Source organism: Oryctolagus cuniculus, chromosome 10 (assembly GCF_051225735.1).
Source record: "Oryctolagus cuniculus isolate XC-2025 breed Fujian yellow rabbit chromosome 10, ASM5122573v1, whole genome shotgun sequence".
Lineage (NCBI taxonomy): Eukaryota > Metazoa > Chordata > Mammalia > Lagomorpha > Leporidae > Oryctolagus > Oryctolagus cuniculus.
In genome coordinates, this window is record NC_142876.1 from 122,963,439 (window position 1) to 122,978,680 (window position 15,242).

The 15,242-nt window shown below is 56.7% G+C and overlaps 1 long non-coding RNA gene across 2 annotated transcripts in view; it reads left to right on the forward strand.

Annotated features, from left to right (window-relative positions):
• Positions 1 to 14,180, forward strand: part of LOC149124468 (uncharacterized) — a 23,186-nt gene extending 9,006 nt beyond the window's left edge. Inside the window, exons 2-3 of one of the 2 annotated variants that reach the window (XR_016214490.1) lie at positions 3,248 to 3,336; positions 13,854 to 14,180. This is a non-coding gene — a long non-coding RNA (uncharacterized LOC149124468). Of the gene's footprint in view, positions 1 to 3,247; positions 3,427 to 13,853 lie in introns of those variants that run through there. The other variant, XR_016214491.1, reaches the window with a different exon arrangement.
• The last annotated feature ends 1,062 nt before the right edge of the window (positions 14,181 to 15,242 follow it).

A 15,242-nucleotide genomic window follows, 5' to 3' on the forward strand; every position in this document is an offset into this window, starting at 1 on the left:
GAGACACAGAGAGAAAGGTCTTTCTTTTGCCGTTGGTTCACCCTCCAATGGCCGCCGCGGCCGGCGCACCGCGCTGATCCGAAGGCAGAAGCCAGGTGCTTCTCCTGGTCTCCCATGGGGTGCAGGGCCAAGCACTTGGGCCATCCTCCACTGCACTCCCTGGCCACAGCAGAGAGCTGGCCTGGAAGAGGGGCAACCGGGACAGAATCCGGTGCCCCGACCGGGACTAGAACCCGGTGTGCCGGCGCCGCAGGCGGAAGATTAGCCTAGTGAGCCGTGGTGCCGGCCTGGAATGTACTCTTGAAGCCAGGAAATCAGTCTTGGTACAATCCAGAGGCTCACGTTCCACTGACTCTGTTTGTGTGTGTGTGTGTGTGTGTGTTGTGTGTGTGCGTGTGTTGTGTGTGTGCGTGTGGTTCTGTGCTGTCTTACCACTGTGAAATTCATGTAACCACCGCCATAATCAAGATGCAAAATTTTTCTACTGCAACACAATTCCCTGTTGCTGTCCCTGCACATCACCCGCGTCCCCTCCCCCTCTCCAGTCCCTAGCCGCTCCCTGGCGACCCCTCATTTCCATCTGTGTGATTTTATCACCTTAACAAGTTCCATCAGTGGAATCATACAGTTTGCAGCCTTTTGAGATTGACTTTTTATTAAAATTCTTTAATTAATTTTACTTTTTTGAAAGGCAGAGAAATCTCCCAACCACTGGTTCATTCCCCGAATGCCTTCAACTGCCAAGGCTAAGCCACGCTAAAACCAGCATTCAATTCGTGTGGAGTCGGGATCCAGAGCCGGTACTGAGACCAGGCACTCTGGCGTGGTGATGTGGGTGACGCACACAGAGCTTTATCCCTGTGCCAAACCCAGCGCCTTGCTGTTAACTCAACAGAATTCTTTTGCGATCCATTCACGTGGTTTTGCGTATCAGCAGCAGGTTTTCATTGTGGAGTAGTACTCCCAGCATGTATGTCCTGCTGCTGTCTTACCTGGTCACCTGCTGGAGCACATTTGAGCTATTCCAGTCTGGGGCTATTAGAAATAAAACCGCTGTGAACACTTGTGTGGGAACTTTTGTGTGGATATGCCCAGGAGTACAGCTGTTGAGTCCTGTGTTAAGATATGTGTCCTTCTGTAAGATACAAGCTATTTTGCAGAATTAGCTGTACCCTTTTACATGACCATCATGTGTACGAGTGATCCAGTCTCTGAGCATCCCTGCCAGACTTGGTATTGTTCTTATGTTTTTTAAAGATTTATTTATTTATTTGAAAGTCAGAGTTACACAGAGAGAGGAGAGGCAGAGAGAGAGAGAGAGAGGTCTTCCATCCGATGGTTCACGCCCCAGTTGGCTCCAACGGCCGGAGCTGTGCTGATCTGAAGCCAGGAGCCAGGAGCCAGGAGCTTCTTCTGGGTCTCCCATGCGGGTGCAGGGGCCCAAGGACTTGGGCATCTTCTACTGCTTTCCCAGGCCATAGCAGAGAGCTGGATCGGAAGAGGAGCAGCCGGGACTAGAACTGGCGCCCATATGGGATGCAGGTGCTTCAGGCCAGGGTGTCAATCCACTGAGCCACAGCGCTGGCCCCTCTTATTTTTAATCTCAACTGTTCAAATGGGTATGACAGTGTCTTGTCAGGTATTGTTGATTCTAATTAATAACTGTTTGGTTACAAGATGTTGGGTTTTGGTTGTTAGGCATTTGTTAGAACTCCTTTCATGGTCCAGTGTGTGGTTGATTTTGATGAATGTTCCATGCAGGTGTGAAAATCAGTTTTATGAAACCAGGAGTTAAATCAGGAGTTGAGTTAGTTGACAATGTTGTTTCAACACAACATGGCTCTGCTGGTATGTCTTCTTACTCATCCTGCCTGTTGCTGAGACAAGAGTGTTCAGCTCTCTCCAGGTATGAATGTGGATTTGTCTATTTCTCTCAACTTTGCTTTGTTCACTTGCTTCGTCCACTCTTAGTTGCTACACATTTAGGATCAATAAACTTCATTGTTTTTTTCTTTTGTCATTTTTGTATTCTGTAATATACTAATCCTGAAGTCTGCTTTGATGTTAATAAAACCATAGCTGCTTTTTTAAAATATTTATTTGAAAGTCAGAGTTATACAGAGAGAGGAGAGGCAGAGAGAGAGAGAGAGAGAGAGAGAGAGAGAGAGTCTTCCATCCGATGGTTCATTCCCCAATTGGCCGCAACGGCTGGAGCTGGGCCAATCCGAAACCAGGAGCCAGGAGCGTCTTCCAGGTCTCCCATGTGGGTGCAGGGGCCCAAGCACTTAGGCCATCTTCTGCTGCTATCCCAGGCCATAGCAGAGAGCTGGCTCAGAAGTGGAGCAGCTGGGTCTCGAACCGGCGTGCATATGGGATGCTGGCGCTTCAGGCCAGGGCGTTAACCCGCTGTGCCTGTTGACCCTGTAGCTGCTTTTCTTGTAGCTAGTGTTTGTGGGGTTTATTTTTTTCTACCCTTGTTCTTTCGACCTGTGTCTTTATAACTGAATTTTGCGTTTGTAAAGAGCACATTTTTTGAATCTTGCTTTTTAACAATCTGACAATCCCTCTGTTTTAATTGGAGGGTATGACATTTTTATATCTGATAGAATTACTAATAGAGGCTTAATTCTCCCACGTGATATTTATGCTCCACTCATCCCAGTTATTCTTTCTCTCTGCTCTCACTTTCCTGCTCATTTTGGGTGTGTGACATTTTGTAATCATTCCAGTTACCCCCCCCACACCCCCTTTTCAGCTGCCCTTCCTTGTGGTCTGTTTGTAGTGGCTGTTCTAGAACTCTTCTTACGCTGCTGTGGGCAGGAGACACTGGTCACTACCTCACCGGTGTGTGGGCCACACCTGGGGCCTTTGAGGCAGCAGGCGTGTGGCGGAGCTAGAGGTGAGCCATCAGATGACACTGGTGACACGCACCTGGGCGCCGCGCTGTGCAGTGATGATCTGTGTCTTCGCACGGTCTGCCTTCAAACCACACACTGAGAGTATTGCAGAGCCTTGCAGGGCGCGTGAGCCCTCTTGCCATGGCGATTCTGTTCCCTTTTGGTTTTCTTATCTGACATTTTACTTTTTAGTTCTAGGTGTTATAAGCCTCACAATATGTTGGGGTTTTTGCTTTGGACGGGCAGTAGGCTTTATGTATTTGTGTAAAATTAGCCCGCTGTCAGATGCTCGGTTTCTGCTGCTGAGGCCGCTACTAATGATTTTATTTTTGCTATTTTTTCTTTTCTAGCATTTCCACGTGATTCTTTCATCTTGTTGCCACCACTTCGTTGAAATGCTCCATCTCTTCATGGGTCCTTTAACGTTTGTCTATCATAGGTATTTTGTATTTTATTATCTAAGTTAGCTTTGGATCTGTTGATTCTTTTGTGTATAAACCACGAGATGCATTTGCTTGCAGTTCCCCAAGTCTTGATTTTTTTTTTTATTGTATGTTGGATATTTTGTGTGAAAGAAAAGTAGGATACAAAGCAAAGAATGTTCACCTCCCAAAAAAGAGCAAATCCCTCTGTGGGGTGTGAGGCTGGGGTGTGGGGGCTCTGTGTGTGAGGGCTCCGTGTGTGAGGCTGGGGTGTGAGGGCTCCGTGTGTGAGGCTGGGGTATGAGGCTGGGGTGTGAGACTGGGGTGTGAGGGCTCTGTGTGTGAGGCTGAGGTGTGAGGGCTCCGTGTGTGAGGCTGGGGTGTGAGGCTGGGGTGTGAGGGCTCTGTGTGTGAGGGCTCCGTGTGTGAGGCTGGGGTGTGAGGGCTCCGTGTGTGAGGCTGGGGTGTGAGGGCTGGGGTGTGAGGCTGGTGTGAGGGCTCTGTGTGTGAGGGCTCTGTGTGTGAGGCTGGGATGTGAGGGCTCCGTGTGTGAGGCTGGGGTGTGAGGGTTCTGTGTGTGAGGCTGGGGTGTGAGGGCTCTGTGTGTGAGGGCTGGGGTGTGAGGGCTCTGTGTGTGAGGGCTCCGTGTGTGAGGCTGGGGTGTGAGGGCTCTGTGTGTGAGGCTGGGGTGTGAGGGCTCCGTGTGTGAGGCTGGGGTGTGAGGCTGGGGTGTGAGGGCTCTGTGTGTGAGGGCTGGGGTGTGGGGCTCCGTGTGTGAGGCTGGGGTGTGAGGGCTGGGGTGTGGGGGTTCCGTGTATGAGGCTGGGGTATGAGGGCTCCGTGTGTGAGGGCTGGGGTGTGAGGCTGGGGTGTGAGGCTGGGGTGTGAGGCTGGGGTGTGAGGGCTCTGTGTGTGAGGCTGGGGTGTGAGGGCTCCGTGTGTGAGGGCTGGGGTGTGAGGCTGGAGTGTGAGGTCTCTGTGTGTGAGGCTGGGTGTGAGGCTGAGGTGTGAGGGCTCTGTATGTGAGGCTGGGGTGTGAGGGCTCCGTGTGTGAGGCTGGGGTTGAGAGCTCTGTGTGTGAGGGTTGGGGTGTGAGGGCTCCGTGTATGAGGCTCTGTGTGTGAGGCTGAGGTGTGAGGGCTCTGTGTGTGAGGCTGGGGTGTGAGGGCTGGGGTGTGAGGCTGGGGTGTGAGGGCTCTGTGTGTGAGGGCTGAGGTGTGAGGCTGGGGTGTGGGGGCTCCGTGTGTGAGGGCTCCATGTGTGAAGGCTGGGTGTGAGGCTGGGGTGTGGGGGCTCTGTGTGTGAGGGCTCCGTGTGTGAAGGCTGGGTGTGAGGCTGGGGTGTGGGGGCTCTGTGTGTGAGGCTGGGGTGTGAGGGCTCCGTGTGTGAGGGCTGAGGTGTGGGGGCTCCGTGTGTGAGGGCTGAGGTGTGAGGGCTCCGTGTGTGAGGGCTGGGGTGTGAGGGCTGGGGTGTGAGGGCTCCGTGTGTGAGGGCTGGGTGTGAGGCTGGGGTGTGGGGGCTGGGGTGTGAGGGCTCCGTGTGTGAGGCTGGGGTGTGAGGGCTCCGTGTGTGAGGGCTGGGGTGTGAGGCTGGGGTGTGAGGGCTCTGTGTGTGAGGCTGGGGTGTGAGGGCTCCGTGTGTGAGGCTGGGATGTGAGGGCTCCGTGTGTGAGGGCTCCGTGTGTGAAGGCTGGGTGTGAGGCTGAGGTGTGAGGCTCTGTGTGTGAGGGCTCCGTGTGTGAAGGCTGGGTGTGAGGCTGGGGTGTGGGGGCTCCGTGTGTGAGGGCTCCATGTGTGAAGGCTGGGTGTGAGGCTGGGGTGTGGGGGCTCTGTGTGTGAGGGCTCCGTGTGTGAAGGCTGGGTGTGAGGCTGGGGTGTGGGGGCTCTGTGTGTGAGGGCTGGGGTGAGGGGGCTGGGGTGTGAGGGCTCCATGTGTGAGGCTGGGGTGTGAGGGCTGGGGTGTGAGGCTGGGGTGTGAGGGCTCTGTGTGTGAGCGCTCCGTGTGTGAAGGCTGGGTGTGAGGCTGGGGTGTGAGGCTGGGGTGTGAGGGCTCTGTGTGTGAGGGCTCCGTGTGTGAGGCTGGGGTGTGAGGGCTGGGGTGTGAGGGCTCCGTGTGTGAGGCTGGGGTGTGAGGGCTCCGTGTGTGAGGGCTGGGGTGTGAGGGCTCTGTGTGTGAGGGCTGGGGTGTGAGGGCTCCATGTGTGAGGGCTGGGGTGTGAGGGCTCTGTGTGTGAGGCTCTGTGTGTGAGAGCTCCGTGTGTGAGGGCTCCGTGTGTGAGGCTGGGGTGTGAGGGCTCTGTGTGTGAGGGCTCTGTGTGTGAAGGCTGGGTGTGAGGCTGGGGTGTGAGGCTGGGGTGTGAGGGCTCTGTGTGTGAGGGCTCCGTGTGTGAGGCTGGGGTGTGAGGGCTGGGGTGTGAGGGCTCCGTGTGTGAGGCTGGGGTGTGAGGGCTCCGTGTGTGAGGGCTGGGGTGTGAGGGCTCTGTGTGTGAGGGCTGGGGTGTGAGGGCTCCATGTGTGAGGGCTGGGGTGTGAGGGCTCTGTGTGTGAGGCTCTGTGTGTGAGAGCTCCGTGTGTGAGGGCTCCGTGTGTGAGGCTGGGGTGTGGGGGCTCCGTGTGTGAGGCTCTGTGTGTGAGGCTGGGGTGTGAGGGCTCCGTGTGTGAGGGCTCCGTGTGTGAAGGCTGGGTGTGAGGCTGAGGTGTGAGGCTCTGTGTGTGAGGGCTCCGTGTGTGAAGGCTGGGTGTGAGGCTGTGGTGTGGGGGCTCTGTGTGTGAGGGCTCCGTGTGTGAGGCTGGGGTGTGAGGGCTCCGTGTGTGAGGCTGGGGTGTGAGGCTGGGGTGTGAGGCTGGGGTGTGAGGGCTCTGTGTGTGAGGGCTCTGTGTGTGAAGGCTGGGTGTGAGGCTGGGGTGTGAGGCTGGGGTGTGAGGGCTCTGTGTGTGAGGGCTCCGTGTGTGAGGCTGGGGTGTGAGGGCTGGGGTGTGAGGGCTCCGTGTGTGAGGCTGGGTTGTGAGGGCTCCGTGTGTGAGGGCTGGGGTGTGAGGCTGGGGTGTGAGGGCTCTGTGTGTGAGGCTGGGGTGTGAGGGCTCCGTGTGTGAGGGCTCTGTGTGTGAGGGCTGGGGTGTGAGGGCTCTGTGTGTGAGGGCTGGGGTGTGAGGGCTCCGTGTGTGAGGGCTGGGGTGTGAGGGCTCTGTGTGTGAGGCTCTGTGTGTGAGAGCTCCGTGTGTGAGGGCTCCGTGTGTGAGGCTGGGGTGTGGGGGCTCCGTGTGTGAGGCTCTGTGTGTGAGGCTGGGGTGTGAGGGCTCCGTGTGTGAGGCTGGGGTGTGGGGGCTCCGTGTGTGAGGCTGGGGTGTGAGGGCTCCGTGTGTGAGGGCTGGGGTGTGAGGCTGGGGTGTGAGGGCTCCGTGTGTGAGGCTCTGTGTGTGAGGCTGGGGTGTGAGGGCTCCGTGTGTGAGGCTCTGTGTGTGAGGCTGGGGTGTGAGGGCTCCGTGTGTGAGGCTCTGTGTGTGAGGCTGGGGTGTTAGGGCTCCGTGTGTGAGGCTCTGTGTGTGAAGGCTGGGTGTGAGGGCTCTGTGTGTGAGGCTCTGTGTGTGAGGGCTCCATGTGTGAAGGCTGGGTGTGAAGCTGGGGTGTGAGGGCTCCGTGTGTGGGGGCTCCGTGTGTGAGGGCTCCGTGTGTGAGGCTGGGGTGTGAGGCTGGGGTGTGAGGGCTGGGGTGTGGGGCTCCGTGTGTGAGGCTCTGTGTGCCTGGCTCAGGCGTCCTGATCGTGGGTCCGACGCGGTCACGTGGCTGCCGCAGTGAGCACAGTTCTGTGTCTTCACTTGGGTAAGTGTTTGTGGGACGCGGCGTGCGGGCAGCCTCCGGACTGGCTCCTCTGGTTCCTCTCACACGCAAGGCGCCTGGGCCAGCCGCAGCCCCGTCCGTGAGCGTGCGAGAAGGGGCTCCGCCACTGGCCCTGCCTACCCCTCGCCCCACAGACCACCGCTCCCCACTGTTATGGATAGCCAGCTGTCTGTGGAGGACCTGCGTGCGTGTGTCTGCCTTGTTTTATTTTATTTTATTTTTATTTTGTTTGACAGGCAGAGTGGACAGTGCGAGAGAGAGACAGAGAGAAAGGTCTTCCTTTGCTGTTGGTTCACCCTCCAATGGCCGCCACGGCCAGCGCACTGCGGCCGGCGCACTGCGCTGATCCGATGGCCGGAGTGCTGATTTGATGGCAGGAGCCAGGTACTCCTCCTGGTCTCCCATGGGGTGCAGGGCCCAAGGACTTGGGCCATCCTCCACTGCACTCCCGGGCCACAGCAGAGAGCTGGCCTGGAAGAGGGGCAACCGGGTCTGCCTTGTTTTAACAGTGTGGCCTCCAGCTCCGGCCCCGGGGCGGCAGACTTCCAGCTGCACCGCACACTCTTCCTGGTGGGCACGCTGTGGACGCCGCCGAGGCGTCGGCCCAAAGTCACCGGAGCCAGCCGTGGGAGCCCCGGTCAGACTGCACGCGTGTAGCCCCGCGAGCCGCCCCACGCCGCGGCCAAGCTGAGGGCCCTCTGCCCGCTCCGAGCTGCGCAGCAACCCTAGGCGTCCTGGGGGCTTCGGCCGAGTTCTCTGTCCCTGCTGGCCGAAGCTGCCTCCTCCCGCTCCTGCCTGTCTGCCGCAGGTGAGCAGGGCCCAGGCCTCCCCGGGGAGGGCTCCTCTCTGTCCTGAGATGTGTTCCTTCTTCCCTCCCTCTTCCCACCCTCCGGGCTCAGCTTGCCTGGCTTGTTGGGGCTTGACCTCCTGCGTTGCTGCCAGCTCCCCAGTACCCCTGGTGGTGGCTGGCAAGAGGATATGGCCAGCGTCGGTGTTGGGTGGGCGGGCGCGGTGGACCTGAATCACAGAGGGAAGACTTACACTGAGCGAAGTCAAACTGACAATCCGGAACATTCCAGAAGTAGCTGGGAGGGGCTGCCGGGGCGGCAGGTGCAGCGAGGCGTGCTGTTCTGGTGTTGAGGACAGCTCCCGCCGGGCAGGCCTGTGAGTCATCCCGGTGGCTTCTTTGCAGGTGGCTTGCGTTTTTCTTGAAAGGGCAGCTGCGGCCTGGGGCTGGGACAGTTTGTGGCCTTAGGGAACCGGGCCTTTCGGGCCTCTGCTCCCAGGCCTGCCTGAGCTCGGGGGAGAGGGAAACACAGCAGGGATGTGGGGGGAGGGCAAGGAGCTTTTGGGGGCTGCAGGAGCCTGGCCCTCCACGTAGAGTGGCTGCAGCACCGATGGCCACAGGGTCAGTAGCTGGCGCTCGAGTCCACTGGCCCGGCTTTCCTTCAGTCGCCATGCTTCTCTTGTTCACTGGAGGATATTTAGTGATTGCAGCTTGGGAGCCCTCGGGTCACCGTTGGGCCCTATTTCCTGCCTCGTACTGCACCTGTAGAAGAGTGTGATGTTTCCTGCCTCTTCTGTGCTTGGCGGCGTAGTCGCCAGCTCAGACGGTGCCTGGGGGACAGAGCCCTCGTAAGGAGGGGGGCCTGGAGAAGTCGGAGACAGTGATGGGTGTCACCAAAACTCAGAGAAGTGCAAGCTGTGGGCACACCTGATTAGGGGAGGTGAGGGGACGCATCCCTCGCTGTCATCAGAGGCCTGTGCTGGGTGTTTCCTGAGTGCAGGCTTCCCCGGGCTCCCTCCTCCGAGGTGCTGGGGACCCGGAGGGTATCAGGTTTCCACCGACTTAGAACATTCCCTAGACTTCCCTGCTGAGCACCCCCGCCTGCAAAGCCGGGCTCTGGCGTGGGCCTCACCTCGCTGGCCTGCAAAGCCGGGATCTGGCTGGGCCTCACCTCGCTGGCCAGTTTCAGCCTGCACTCTCCTGCAGCTTGCCCTTTCTTGCTTCGAAGCTCGTCAGCGGGCACAGCTGCCCTAACCCAGGAGTGCCTGGCGGGCCCTCCGGGCCACTGTTCACTGGGTAGATAAGGGTTGTTCCTGGCACAGGAACAAGGACTTTTAATTGGAAGATAATTTGCTCGCTTAAGTATTTAAGCAAGTTTATTCAGTCGCTACTGACACGGCTCGTTTTCTTACTTGGTGCCTCAGTTTGCTCATCTGTAGAATGGAGTAACAGCATCTATATCTCATAGGGTCACCGTAAGGATGAAATTGTTCATTTAAAATAGTTTTCACACTGCAAGGACATATAGCTAGGAGTCCGTTAAAGCTGGTTTACATTATTTATTTTTGTTTGTGAAAGGCCAGTAACTGCTCAGTGTTTCTGAGCACACTAGAGTTTTTTTTTTTTTTTAAGATTTTATTTGCTTATTTGAGAGGTAGAGTTACAGAGAGAAATAGGGAGAGACAGAGAGAGAGGGCTTCCATCCGACGGTTCACTCCTCAAATGGCCGCTGCGGCCAGACCTGGGCTGATCTGAAGCCAGAAGCTTCTTCCGGGTCTCCCACGCGAGTGCAGGGGCCCAAGCACTTGGGCATCTTCCACTGCTTTCCCAGGCCATAGCAGAGAACTGGATGGGAAGGGGAACAGCTGGGACTCGAACCGGTGCCCATATGGGATGCCAGCACTGCAGGTGGTGACTTTACGTGCTACACCACTGTGGCGGCCCCCAATCTTATCTTTTAATTGCATTTTCTACAAGCTGTTTGATGTCTCCTCATCTGGTGACGGAGTTGTGATCCGTGCACCTGTCTTGTGACGAGAATTTCCTCAGATGGTGACTTCAGGTCCCCAGGCTGGCTGTGTTTGTGCGCAGGCCGGGACCAGCAGCTGGGACGCAACCAGGAGCCCCGAGCTTTGCACCCAGACAGAGGTAAAATCGACCTTCCCCAGAATAGTGACATTTCCTGGATAACCTAGTAGATGTCTAAAAAAATAAAGAAAACTTAAGTTTCAGCTTTTAGCTCCCAAAAAGGTAGACGATGCTGAGGACTGTGAACCAGTGTTTACCAGAACCGTGAGTGGACTGACAGCAGGCTGACCCCGCCCGCTCCTGATGCCCTCCTGCGGGAGGGAGCGTGCAGAGTGCACCTGTAGAAATCTGTCCTGCAAAGCCTCACACATTCATGGAGGTGCTCGGAGCTTTGTGGTTGTGTCCATACGAGGCTGAACCTCTTGAATGAGTCCAGCAATTGGCTGGTAGTTACAGAGAAAAGAGGCATTTGGCAGATAAATATGGTTGGTGAAGCCTTCTGAGCTAGTGGCCAGCTGTGCCGGGGGACTGGGCGTGGGTGTTCCTGTCGACTCCATTTAGCTGTAACGCAGAGAGAAGGGACCCCCTGTGCTTCGTGGGGCTCACGTCCCAGTGGCCTAGCACCTGAAGTGGGAGCCCCATCGTCGTGCTGGCTCCTGATGACACGGGGGGCTTCTCACTGCGTCATCACTGGCAGAGGACAGCTTGTGTCATTTGCAGGAGTGGTGGGGGCAGCACTGTGGCCTCCTCTAATCCCGATTCCCTCCCGAAGGCCCCGTGTGCAGATGCCACCCCCTGGGGGTCAGGTTTGCACGTTGGAATTTGGGGACGGGGACACAATTCAGCCCATGGCAAACGCCTTCCTGTGCCTGGCACCGCGCTCACCACCGGAAATACACACAGGAGCTCTCATCCTGGCAGACGGAAACCGACCATTAATGAGTAAGCGAGTAAGGCCAGTCTGATCAGTTGCAGACATGGTGATTGCCGTGCAGAATGAGCCGGGTGCCGAGATAGCAGCTCACGGGTGAGAGGTGAGCAGGGCACAAGGGCCTTCTGCTGATGGAGCAGTTGGTCTGAGACCCAGGAGTGAGAAGGCGCAGAGGTCAATGATTAGCCAGCAGAAGGGCACTCCAGGTGCAGGGGCCGGCCAGGGCAAAGGCCTGCAGTGGGCAGGGCCTGGCGCAGTCAGGGAGCAGTGCACAGCCGCCGAAGGTCATGACTGCAGGGTGAGAGCCACACAGGAGCTTGTGCAGGTGGACAAGGTCCCGGTTAGCTGGAATTCTGCCAGTGCAGTGACAGACAGTGATATCAGGGTGGCGTTGGTGCCGTGGCACCGGCTGTGAGTGAGGTAAACTCGGTTACTTCCAGTCCTGTAGAACGTGTGTGGATGATTCAGCTTCCTACGTCTACTCTGCCTACAGGGATGGCCTTGCAAACCCCAACACCTCAGCCCCAGTGGTCATTTAGGAAGATGGGGGTTGGGAGGATGGGGCCAAGTCCACTGTCGCCTGGGGCAGGCTTTGTTCCTGTGTTGTTAATGGATTCTGGGAGATGGGACATCTCTCTGAGCCCCGCTGGGGTAAGCAGCCATGCACAGTGGGGTGACCAGCTAAGACCTGACACCCGTGGACGGGAAACCTGACCCTGCAGGGGGTACGTGCAGCGTGGCTGGCTATAAGTGACCCTACAGGGTGTGCGTGCAGCATTGCTTGGTTGTATCTGACCCTGCAGTGTGTATGTGCAGGGTGGCTGGCTGTATGTGACCCTTCAGGGTATATGTGCAGCGTGGCTGGCTGTATCTGACCCCGCAGGGTGTGTGTGCAGCGTGGCTGGCTGTATCTGAGGCTGCAGGGTGTGTGTGCAGGGTGGCTGGCTGTATGTGACCCTTCAGGGTATATGTGCAGTGTGGAGGGCTGTATCTGAGGCTGCAGGGTGTGTGTGCAGTGTGGCTGGCTGTATCTGAGGCTGCAGGGTGTGTGTGCAGTGTGGCTGGCTGTATCTGAGGCTGCAGGGTGTGTTTGCAGCATTGCTTGGTTGTATCTGAGGCTTCAGGGTGTGTGTGCAGGGTGGCTGGCTGTATGTGACCCTTCAGGGTATATGTGCAGCGTGGCTGGCTGTATCTGACCCCGCAGGGTGTGTGTGCGCAGTGTGGCTGGCTGTATCTGAGGCTGCAGGGTGTGTGTGCAGCATCGCTTGGTTGTATCTGACCCTGCAGGGTGTGTGTGCAGGGTGGCTGGCTGTATCTGACCCTGCAGGGTGTGTGTACAGGGTGGCTGGCTGTATCTGACCCTGCAGGGTGTGTGTGCAGGGTGGCTGGCTGTATCTGAGGCTGCAGGGTGTGTGTGCAGCATCACTTGGTTGTATCTGACCCTGCAGGGTGTGTGTACAGGGTGGCTGGCTGTATCTGACCCTGCAGGGTCACTGCATGGTGACACGCACGCATGCTGTACCCAAGCCAGCCTCAAACCAGCAGACCCAGGGTCTCCTTCCTCGTGCAGCACGGAAGAGCCCGTGGGGCACTCGTGGAGTGTCCTGGCCAGTTCAGCCCCTTCCCCAGCATATCTGCTGCGTGGGAGCAGAGCCCGAGACCGTCTTCCTGGGCGGAGAGCTCTGAGACCTGAGTGCTTTGGGGGGACAAGCAGCTTCTGACCCGCGTGTCTGCAGTTTGGAGGGAGAGGTCCAGCGACTTGGAAGGACTTGGAGCTCCGCATGGACAGTCTTTGATTCGACCGCTTGCTGATAGAAATCATTAAACGTAGTACAGTCATCTTAAGTGCTGACTGAAAATATGCATCGTCGCTTTAGAGTCGGAGCTGAAGAAATGCACAGTGGAAGGAGAGGGAGTGGTTGGATGTCTGTGAGAACAAGACAGACTGGCTGGTTTGAGGGATGGCGCGGATGTGACCGCCATTTACCTGCATGCGTCACTCAGGGCCCTGGGGAGCGTGGCCTGAGGTGGTCAGGTCCTGGGGCCAGTTCTCTAATGACCCTGAGTGGCCACCCAGGGAGGACACGGGGAGTTAGTGGATACCGTTGTCATTTTACTTCTGGAAATAGGCCCTTCTGACTTTCTAATCCTTACAACAATCCAGATTATACTCTACAGCGGTTTCAGTACCTGTTGCTTATAATGCAGTATAATTAGATTTATTTTGTTTATTTATTATTATATTTTATTATTGAATATTTCACCAAGCCACCCTAATAGGTGTGGTGGTCATTTAATGCAGTATTTAAAAGCCATATGTTTTACCACACTTAGAAAGAGCCACAGACACTGACCGCCTCGGTGTCTGCATCCCACGCGTGGTGATGCCACAGACCTTTGGGGCAGTGGTCTCAATCCTGAGCCAGAGGAGGAAAATGGGTGAGGAAGTGGCAGAAGGACGCAGTGAACAGTGTGTTCTGCCTGCTTGCCCCGCCCAGCGTTACTCAGTGGACTTCACGTCAGGAGGGACGTCACAAGGGGACCGTGCACATGGGAGTAGCAAAGGTCCAGGCCCCACGTCAGGCCAGATGCGTTGCAGGGAGGGGTCAGTGACCCTGTCTGATTCACAGCTGCTGATTCTGTGTTTCCTTTCCTGGCTTCTCTGCCAATCTGCCATTCATTCATCTGTCTATCTGTCTTTCCATCTGTCTGTCCAGCCAGCCATTAGTCCATCCATCCATCAGTCCATCTGTCAGTCTGTCCATCCATCCGTCCGTATGTCTGTGCATCCATCTGTCCAGCCATCTCTCCATCTGTTCATCATCTATCCATCCATCTCTCCATCTGTCTGTATATCAGTCCATTCATCCAACTGTCCATCCATGCATCTCATTGAGTCCCACACCTCATCCTAGGATCCTTTCTTGACTTCTCTTGGTCTCATTTTCAAGAATACAGGAGAATGGGCCACTAGCAGCTTCTTCTGGGAGTGGAACCAACGCGTTCACTTGGACTTGCTCCCCCAAACCCTGTCTGAAGGCACAGCCTGACCCGCTCAGAACACCCTGGGCCAGACTCCTGCCAAGGGCCCTGCCTCAGGGCAGGGCCAGGAAGGGACTCTGCTTTGCTGAAGTTGAGCCAGAATCACTGTGAAGCAGGAAAAGGGAGTTCAGCAGTGCTGTTGTCATCTGGGGGAGGATTGTCCTGTGGAGACATCCGCCTGCTGCACGCGGAGCTCATGTGTGGCTGTCTCGGCGGGCCAAGCGCAGGCTGGCGAGGTGCTGGGTGCAGAATCAGTGGAGCCCTGGCTCTCATTGCCGTGTCAGTGCTGTCATGCATGGGAATGCTGTCTTAAAAGTGAGGCTCCAGGGACTCACTGCCTTAACTTGCTCCTGGCCCTGCCATTCTTTGTTTACTGTGCCCGCCTCCCTACTGCCCTAAAGGCTCCCCTCTCTCGTCAGTTGGGAAGCTGTTGCTCTCCCATGCTGCACAGTGCACGTGCCCCGTGCAGGCTCTGAGAGTGTGTGCAGTGCGGACATCCTGTGATCCTGTGCAACCCTGCATTGCCCAAGCATGTCAGACGGTGGGATTCTTTTTTGTTTTGCTTTTCTTTTTTTAAAAAAAGATTTGCTGATTCATTTGAAAGGCAGTAGGTGAGGAAGGGTGAATGGGAGAGAGGGAGATCCTCCATCCGCTGGTACATCCCTCAAGTGCCCACAGCTAACGGGCTGGGCCAGGCCAGAACCAGGAGCCTCAAACCGCTGCAATATGGAAATGTCGTTGTCGCAGGTGGTGGCTTAACCGCCGTGCCGCAGCAGCAGCCCTGAGTAAATACGAATCAGCCACTCGTGGGACGTATGAGGGCATTGCTTAAGAAATACCTCGTGGCCAGCGCCACGGCTCACTAGGCTAATCCTCCGCCTAGCGGCGCCGGCACACCAGGTTCTAGTCCCGGTTGGGGCGCCGGATTCTGTCCCGGTTGCCCCTCTTCCAGGCCAGCCCTCTGCTGTGGCCCGGGAGTGCAGTGGAGGATGGCCCAGGTGCTTGGGCCCTGCACCCCATGGGAGACCAGGAAAAGCACCTGGCTCCTGGCTCCTGCCATTGGATCAGCACGGTGCGCCGGCCGCAGCGCGCTGGCCGCGGCGGCCATTGGGGGGTGAACCAACGGCAAAAGGAAGACCTTTCTTTCTGTCTCTCTCTCTCACTGTCCACTCTGTCTGTCAAAAAAAAAAAAAAAAAAAAAAAAAGAAATACCTCGCAGTGCTTATGTATGCTTATATTATTTTTTACAGATTTTTTTTATTTATTTGAAAGATAGAGACAGAGGTCTTCCATCTTCC